The following is a 9564-nucleotide window of genomic DNA, read 5'->3' as shown; positions in this document are numbered from 1 at the left end:
GCAGGACATGATAATTGTCTAGTTGTAACAGAGAACAAGAGAGAGAGGGCTGGGTATCAAAAACCGTGGTTCTCAGACTTGACTGAGCAGAAGAATCCCCAGAAGGTGCCACTCCCCTCCCAGGGTTTTTGATTCAACAAGTCTGGGGTGGGGCGTAAGAATGTGCATTTCTAACAGGTCTTCAGCCCATAATGATGCTGCTTGTCCCAGGACCACACTTTCAGAACCACTGCTCAAGCACAGCTCAATGGTTCTTGCCTTTGCTCCTTGGGAACACCCGCAGAGTTTTTTTAAACTACTGACGCCTGACCCTCACCCCCAGGGATTCTGATTAAGTTGGTACAGGGTGCAGCCTGGACACTGGGCATTTTTAAAGCTCCAGGTGATTCAATTGTGCAACTGAATACCAGATAAATACTACTTAATCATATTTGGAACACAGACAACGGAGCCATTTTGTTGCTTCTTAAATTTATTAAAATTATTTCCTAATATTCTTATTTTCCTGTAAAATCAGGTAAGTAATCCAGCAAAAAGTAATCATCTCTCCTGGCTCTTTGTTCTTAAAATAGGTTTTTGTTTAAACCATACCCCCTATTGTGTGCACGGAGAAGGAGGGTTGACTATATGAATTCTGTATTGAAATGCTTCATTATGTGTGTCCTCATTTGTGTGGGAATATATAGTTGATCCATTTGGAAGATCAATATGATATATGGTGATTACTATCCAAAAGGGCATATACTGAAAAGACCAAATAGATACTATTTCCAAACTAAGGCAAGAGGAAGAGGGAAAAGAAAAGAAAAAAATCACACATTTGTTGAGTTCTTACTGTGTACCAGATCAGTGCTTTATATACATTATTTCATTTAATGCTGACAGAAAAAGGAAAAGTAAGACATCATTATCTCCATTGTATAAATGAGGGATCCAGGACTCAGAAAGAAATGGTCACACAGTCAAAGATAAAGAGGGATATAGATCTGGATTTGCCTGGTTCTTCCAAAGACCATATTCTTTTCATGCATTCTCATGGGGAGAGAAATCAGCTATAAGGTACAGAGAAAAATAGTCACCATGAGACATCAGGTGCTTGAATTCTAACCCTAACTCTACCCCTAACTAGTTGTGCCACCTTGAGTGAATCACTGCATCCCTTGGCTTTGATTTCCTCATCAATAAAATGGGGATAAAAACTATACCTAGTTCCATCGACAGATAGAGCTCCATTGACAGATGAATGAATAAAGAAATGTGGTGTGTATATGTATATATATATATATATATATACACACACACACACACACACACACACACATCACACATACACACACACAGTGGAATATTACTCATCCATAAAAAAAGAATAAAATAATGCCATTTGCAGCAACATGGATGAATCTAGAGATTATCATAATACTAAGTGAAGTAAATCAGAGAAATACAAATAATATACCACTATTTGTGGAATCAAAAAAAATTATACAAATGAACTTATTTACAAAACAGAAATGGACTCACAGACATAGAAAACAAACTTATAGTTACCAAAGGGGAAAGGGGGGGAGATAAATTAGGAGTTTGGGATTAACACACTACTATATATAAAATAGGTAAACAACAAAGACCTACTGTATAGCACAAAGAACTATACTCAGTATCTTGTAATACCTGGAAAAGAATCTACAAAAGAATATATATATATATATATATATATGAATTACTTTGCTGTACACTTGAAACTAACACCACATTGTAAATTAACTATACCTCAATAAAAGAAAAATTGTAAAGTAGGATTGAGATGCAAAACCTGCTTTAAAAAAAAAAAAACAACACAGTACCCAGCTCACTGGATTAAATGAAATAATACCTAGCACAATGCCTGGCATATGGGAAATAGATAAATTTAACTCTTATTCTCTTCCTCCTCTTTATCATTATTTACAGTAAAATGATGGGACTGGGCTCATCTTCCCTAAAATTCCCTCAGTTTATAAATTCTGTGCTAAAGAATTTGCTGGTGTCTTTGGTATTTGCAGCTTCTTTCTGAAACCCTTCAATGAGTGACCTCATCTCAAGAATTGGTATTTGCTAAAATCAGCCAGCCCCTTCCTGTCACCCCCCCACTCCTCCAGCTTCCCCAGGATGTCCAGCCAGCTGTGAGTGTTTCATCCATAGCTGCGATAGACCTGGGTCAGTGTTGTGGTGACTCTCACAGGGGCTCCACTGTGCTGAGTTGCTGTATTCACCTCCCTCTACAGCATGTGTGTGAGAGCTCTGATGCCAGGCCAGCAGAATTTCTGTCCTCTGGACACATGTGCAGTGATATATGGACCACACTCCACAGCTTGGATGCCGATGACCTTGTTCTGTTATCTGATATCCTGTAGGCTTGAAGATGATCCAGTATGCAATTTGGAATCGTGGGAAGAGTAAGACTTGTTCTACCACATACTGGTTATGTACGCTGGGCTTGACCTGTGGCTTAACTTCTTGGAACCTCCAATTTTCTCATCTGTGAAACTGGTTTTGTGAGATGTGGTGTGCATACAGTGCATTAGATAGTGTTCAGTTTGCAATAGCTACTCAATAGCAGTTAGGAACCATCCTAATGACTCTATCTAGAAAGCTGGTGATAGATGTCAGGGTAGAGCAGGGAACAGGGCTGTATAGAACTTTGGAGAGTGTTAATCATAACTTTCTAAGCCTTTTGCAGTACATTTGACTTGCTGTCACTGTGACACTTCTGTCACTGTTTAGGTAGCATATTTCAACAGCGACTTTTACTTCACCATTCCCACTACATTTCTAAGAATTCTCCTCCACACAGGCTGGAATATGACCTCAGACACCTTCACACTCATGGCTGTTCCATAGCGGTGGGCTAACTGTGTTGGGGCAGAGTCATGGCATTCTTTTTCACACGTGCCTTGTAGTACCCAGCGGACTGGTTCAGCCCCCTGTAAACATGGGAGGGAATGTCTGCAGGGCTTCTGCCAGTGTTGGCAATCTGCCAGGTTGGAAGACTTTTTCCAACTGCCTGAAAACATGTTCTGACCTTGGTGTCTAGAGCTCTTGTTTCATCACTTACTCCTGGAGTTAGAATAACTTTCAATCAAGTGGGGTTTTACCATGCAACATAGTTTTACCCCAAAACCAATAGGGGATGGACATGACTAACATAGAATCAGATTTGCTTGGTTTCTACCAGAAACCAGCTGGAGCTGATGTCCCAGCAATATTGTGGCTATTTTCCAGACATGTGTTTCTCTAAGTGGGGTCCAGGACCACTCCCATCAGAATTTCATAGGTCTTGTTAAAATAGAGAGTTCCAAGGCTCCCTCAATTCTATTAACTTGGAATCTCTGGGCGTAAACATAGAAGCTGCATTTTAACACATTTTTAGGTGATTCTTATGCATGTTGTATTATACTTTTTAAATTTGAGTTGCTACAAAAGTATTACTAGCTCAAACTTCTAAAAAATCAAATAACACTAAAATATTCATAATTAAAGTCAACCATCACTTTCTTTCCCCTGCCCAGATCCCTTTCCCAGAGATTACCATATAAACTTTTATTTTTCTTCTTTTATTTTTTACCTATTTCTAGATAATGTGCTAATACTGCAACTGTTTGTCATATTGATTTTAGACATTATCTACTGACTTCCTATGATTGATGAACATTTAGAAATTTATCCAACATAATCATCCATCCTTACCGTCTTCATAGAGTCCCTTAAGTTAAACAAAGAGTTAGAATTGTTAGTTTATGACTATGTAAAGATCACTTAGTATTGAGCGAAGAAGGGAGCATGAATATCTGTTTCTTACTCGACTTCCGTTTTATCTTAGACTTTCAGTGCTGTCAAAAAACTGTCATTTTATTTTACAAATACTCAAATATATTACATACTTAGCATTTTATTTTCCTTGCCCTGGGAGACATCAACCCCAGAGTACCCCATTCTTCTGCTATGTGTTGACTCTTAATTCTGCTTTCCTTGTTAGATTTCCTTTTACCAGGTTCCATGCCTTCTAATTTCTTAGTCTACTTACTGATTTTGAAAAAGCACATCCTCCAGTAACTTGCCTAAGAACCAATGCACTGGAGATACAATTTTTCAGTCCTTACATGACCCCAAATGTCTTTATTCTGCCCTCATACTTGGTTCATGGTTTTTACTGGGTTGAAAAGTGTCCCCCTCAAAGTTCATGTCCATGTCCACCTGGAACCTCAGAATGTGACTCTATTTAGAAATAGGGTCTTCACAGATGTAATGTAATTAGTTAAGATGAGGTCATACTGGATTAAAGTGTGCCCTAAACCTAATGACTGGTGTCCTTATAAGAAGGTCATGGGAAGACACAGAAACACACACAAGAGGAAAGAAGTCCGTGTGAAGACAGAGGCAGAGACTGGAGTGATGCATCTATAGGCCAAGGAATACTTGCGATTGCTGACAACCATGGAAGCCAGGAAAGAAACATGGAACAGACTTCTCTCTCAGAGCCTCCAGAAGAAATCAACCTGCCAACACCTTGATTTTGGACAGTTGGTCTCCATAACTGTGAGAGAATAAATTTCTATTGTTTTAAGGTACCCAGTTTGTGGTACTTTGTTATGGAAGTACTAGGAAACTAATCCATGGTTTATCTGGGTGTAAAATTCTATGTTGAGCATAGAATTGAACACAATTTACCTCCAAATTATGACAGCAGTATTCCATGGCATTATAATTTCTAGTATTGGTTTAAGGAGTCGAGTGCCACTTTAATTCCCATTTCTTTGTACGTGTAAGTGGTCTCTGACCACAAGCTTTTAGGATGTTTCTTTATCCGTGGTGTCCTAAAATTCATAAAGATCTTTCTTAGGTATTTCTTTTTTTAATTAATTGAGGTGGGTACACGACGAGCCTATCAATCTGGCAAGTCTAGTCCTTCAGTCCTGGGGAATTTTCTTGTGTGATTTCTTTGCAAATTTCCTCTTCTCTATTTGTTGAAGATTAAAATCTTCCAGATTGACCTCCCCAAATTTCTTATCCCATTTCCTAGTCTCTACTTCTCTTAGAGGTTTTCTTGGCTTTATACGTCTATAAGCCAAGAAATACTTGGAATTGCTCTGCTTTCTTAGAGATTTCCTTGGCTTTATGTCCTCTATTTTCTCCATGTCACTTTTTCTGTTTGTTTGAGTCTTTGTCGTACTGGGAAGTTCCCTCAGATGCCCAGTGATCCTTGGCTGTCTGTTTGTATTTAAGAGTGCAGCAGTAATTAAGTGATTAGAAATTTGCTGTGAGGGAGACTTGTCAACCAACTCTCTCTTTCTCTCTTTCTCTCTCTCTCTCTCTCATATAAAGTGTTTGTAAGAACAGAGGTGTGTGTGTGTTCATCCACCATGATGAGCCAGAAGTTCATTTTCTAATGTACAACACACAGCAAATATTTCTATTATAATGTTGTATTTAGTGAGAAACCTCTAGTTAAATTAGAACACTGGCATTGGAATTAGAGAGATATAAATAGACACCAGTTCTGATATTTACTACACACTTAATGTTCCTGAAACTCAGCTTCCTTGCCTTTGAAGAGAAATGGACAAGACCCTCCTATGAGTAGTCAATGCTAGTGCATTGTGTTCATGATTTCCACGTTGGAGATTACTTACAGTTGACGGGATCACCAGTAGGAAGAAAGTCACAATTAGTTTGGGCTAATTCCTGCAATCCCTGCAGACCCCCAGCATTCCCCCCACCCCCCGGTGTGGAATAAAAGAATGACGGGGCTTCCCTGGTGGCACAGTGGTTCAGAGTCCGCCTGCCGATGCAGGGGACAAGGGTTCGTGCCCCAGTCCAGGAAGATCCCACATGCCGCAGAGCGACTAGGCCCGTGAGCCATGGACGCTGAGCCTGCGCGTCCAGAGCCTGTGCTCCACAACGGGAGAGGCCAAAACAGTGAGAGGTCCGCGTACCACAAAAAAAAAAAAAATGACGATGGGGAGTGATCATTTAACTAACATAGCAAAATCGTCCTGTCTCAGAAATCTTATGATGGAGAGCAATCCTCATAGATTATTCACAAACTGTTACAATGCAAAGGAAAGGAAGAAAAATGTCAATGAAAATTGTAAGCTCTCTCTTCTTTTGGTCCAAATATGACTTCTTCACAAGAATAAGGCTGACTGAAAAATTAGTCTTTTACATAGTTTCCAGTGACAGTTTATATTTTTCAAAATCTAACTATAAAATCTCTCAGGAATTAGAAAACATTAACTCAGAGCCAAAATTCAGAACAATAGTAACAAATTATTCATGGCTCAAGAAAAGAGTTTAACAACAAAATGTGTTGTGTAGTTGTATTTGAAATATTAACAAATGTTCTCAAATTCCCACATGTACATCCAGACTGACTGATTACCTCAAAACTTAGGTACTGCCTGATGATATATTACTCCACCAACAGTCTAGAGGCTCTTATTCCTGAAAAGTAGAATATTTGCACTGTGATACAAGCCGCTCATGCAGCTCAATATCAAAAAAAATCAACCCAATCTAAAAATGGGCAGAAAACCTAAATAGACATTTCTCAAAAGAAGATACACAGATTGCCAACAAACACATGAAAGGATACACAACATTACTAATCATTAGAGAAATACAAATCAAAACTGCAATGAGGTATCACCTCACAACGGTCAGATTGGCCATCATCAAAAAATCTACAAACAATAAAGGCTGGAGAGGGTGTGGAGAAAAGGGAACCTCTTGCACTGTTGGTGGCAGTGCAAGTTGATACAGCCACTATGGAGAACACTATGGATGTTCCTTAAAAAACTACAACTAGAACTACTATGTGACCCAGCAATCCCACTACTGAGCATGTACCCTGAGAAAACCATAATTCAAAAAGAGTCATGTGCCGCAATGTTCATTGCAGCACTATTTACAGTAGCCAGGACATGGAAGTAACCTAAGTGTCCATCAAAAGATGAATGGATAAAGAAGATGTGGCACATATATACAATGGAATATTACTCAGCCATAAAAAGAAATTGAGTTATTTGTAGTGAAGGGGATGGACCTAGAGACTGTTATACAGAGTGAAGTTAAGTCAGAAAGAGAAAAACAAATACTGTATGCTAACACATATATATATGGAATCTAAAAAAAAAAAAAAAAGGTTGTGGAGAACCTAGGGACCGGACAGGAATAAAGACGCAGACATAGAGAATGGACTTGAGGACACGGGGAGGGGGAAGGGTAAGCTGGGACAAAGTGAGAGAGTGGCATGGACATATATACACTACCAAGTGTAAAATAGATAGCTAGTGGGAAGCAGCCGCATAGCACAAGGAGATCAGCTCGGTGCTTTGTGTCCGCCTGGGAGGGTGGGATAGGGAGGGTTGGGAGGGAGATACAAGAGGGAGGGGATATGGTGATATATGTATACATATAGCTGATTCACTTTATTACACAGCAGAAACTAACACACCATTGTAAAGCAATTATACTCCATTAAAGATGTTTAAAAAAATTTGAACCCTAATGTAAGTTATGGATTTTAGGGGATTATGATGTGTCAGTGTAGGTTCATCGATTGCCATTCTAGTGAGGGATGCTGATAATGGGAGAGGCTATGCATGTATGGGACAGGGCAAATGGGAAATCTCTGTACCTTCCTATTAATTTTGCTGTGAACCTAAAACTACTCTAAAAGATAGTCTTAAGTTTTTAAAAGGGAGATAGAAATACCCAACTTGTTTCAAACATGTAAAAGTTTTCTAATACCTGGATCAGATTTTTTTTATATTTAAAGTAATTAAAGTTAAATGAAATTAAAAATTCAGTTTCTCATTCTTGCTAGCCACATATGAAGGTCTTGAAAGCCACATGTGTTTGGTGGTGACTGTATTGGACAACACAGATATGGAAGGATAGGTACATAGATATTTAGATATAGGGATAAGGGTAGGGATGTGGATATGTCACAGATGAGCATTTCCCCATATCAATTTCATATCAGTTCTTCCTAACTTGATTTAGATTCAACACAATTCCAATCAAAATCCCAGCAAGTTGTTTTGTAGATACTGACAAACTGATTCTAAAGTTTATATGGAGAGGCAAAAGATCCAGAATAACCAACATAATATTAAATAAGAAGAGCAAAGTTGGTGACTGACACTATCCAACTTCAAGACTATACTTACTATAAAGCTACAATAAACAAGACAATGTGGTACAGGCACACCTCATAGATATTGTTGGTTTGGTTCTAGACTAACACAATGAAGTGAATATCTCAATAAAGTGAGTCACACAAATTATTTGATTTCCCAGCGCATTTAAAAGTTATGTTTATGCTATACTGTCGCCTAAGTGTGCAATGGCATCATGCCTAAAATATTTATTTATATATACCATAATTTAAGAATACCTTGTTGCTAAAATACGCTAACCATCATCTGAGCCTTTGGCAAGTCATAATTTTCTTGCTGGTGGAGGATCTTGCCTCGATGTTGATGGCTGCGGACTGATCAGTGTTGTGGCTGCTGAGGGCGGGGATGGCTGTGGCAGTTTCTTAAAATAAGCCAGCGATGAAGTCTGCCACATCAACTGACTCTTCCTTTCATGAAAAATTCCTCTGTAGCATGCAGTGCTGTCTGATAGCATTTTACCCACAGTAGAACTTCTTTCAAAATTGGAGTCAATCTTCTCAAACCCTGCCACTGCTTTATCAACTAAGTTTAATATTCTAAATCCTTTGTTGCCATTTCAACAAGCTTCACATGTTCACCAGGAGTAGTTTCCATCTCAAGAAATCCCCCTCTTTGGTTATCCATAAGAAGCAACTCCTCATCCATTCAAGTTTTATCATGAGATTGCAGCAATTCAGTCACATCTTTAGGCGCCACTTCTAACACTAATTTCCTTGCTATTTCCACCACAACTGCAGTTACTTCCTCCACTGAAGTCTTGAACGCCCCCAAGGTCACCCATGAAGGTTGGAATTCAAATTCCTGTTAATGTTGATATTTTGACCTCTTCCATGAATGACAAATGTGCTTCATGGCATCTAGAATCGTGAATCCTTTCCAGAAGTTTGTCAATTTACTTCACCCAGATCCATCAGAGGAATCACTATCTATGGCAGCTATAGCCTTACAAAATGTATTTCTTAAAGAATAAGACTTGAAAAAAAAAATAAGACTTGAAAGTCAAAATTACTCCTTGGTTCATGGGTTGCAGAATGGATGTTGTGTTGGTAGTCATGAAAACAACATGAATCTTGTTGTACATCTCCATCAGAGCTCTTGGATGATCAGGTGCATTGTCAAAGTACAGTCATATTTTGAAAGGAATCTTTTCTTCTGAGCAATAGGTCTCAACAATGGGATAAAAATATTCAGTAAACCACATAGATGTGCTGTCATCCAAGCTTTGTTCTTCCATTTATAGAACACAGGCAGAGTAAATTTGCATAATTCTTAGGGGCCTTAGGATTTTAGGAATGGTAAATTAACACTGGCTTCAACTTCAAGTCACCAGCTGCATTAGCCT

Source organism: Lagenorhynchus albirostris, chromosome 5 (assembly GCF_949774975.1).
Source record: "Lagenorhynchus albirostris chromosome 5, mLagAlb1.1, whole genome shotgun sequence".
Taxonomy (NCBI): domain Eukaryota; kingdom Metazoa; phylum Chordata; class Mammalia; order Artiodactyla; family Delphinidae; genus Lagenorhynchus; species Lagenorhynchus albirostris.
The sequence above is the reverse complement of the archived record's forward strand: the minus strand, read 5'-3'. Positions refer to the sequence as shown.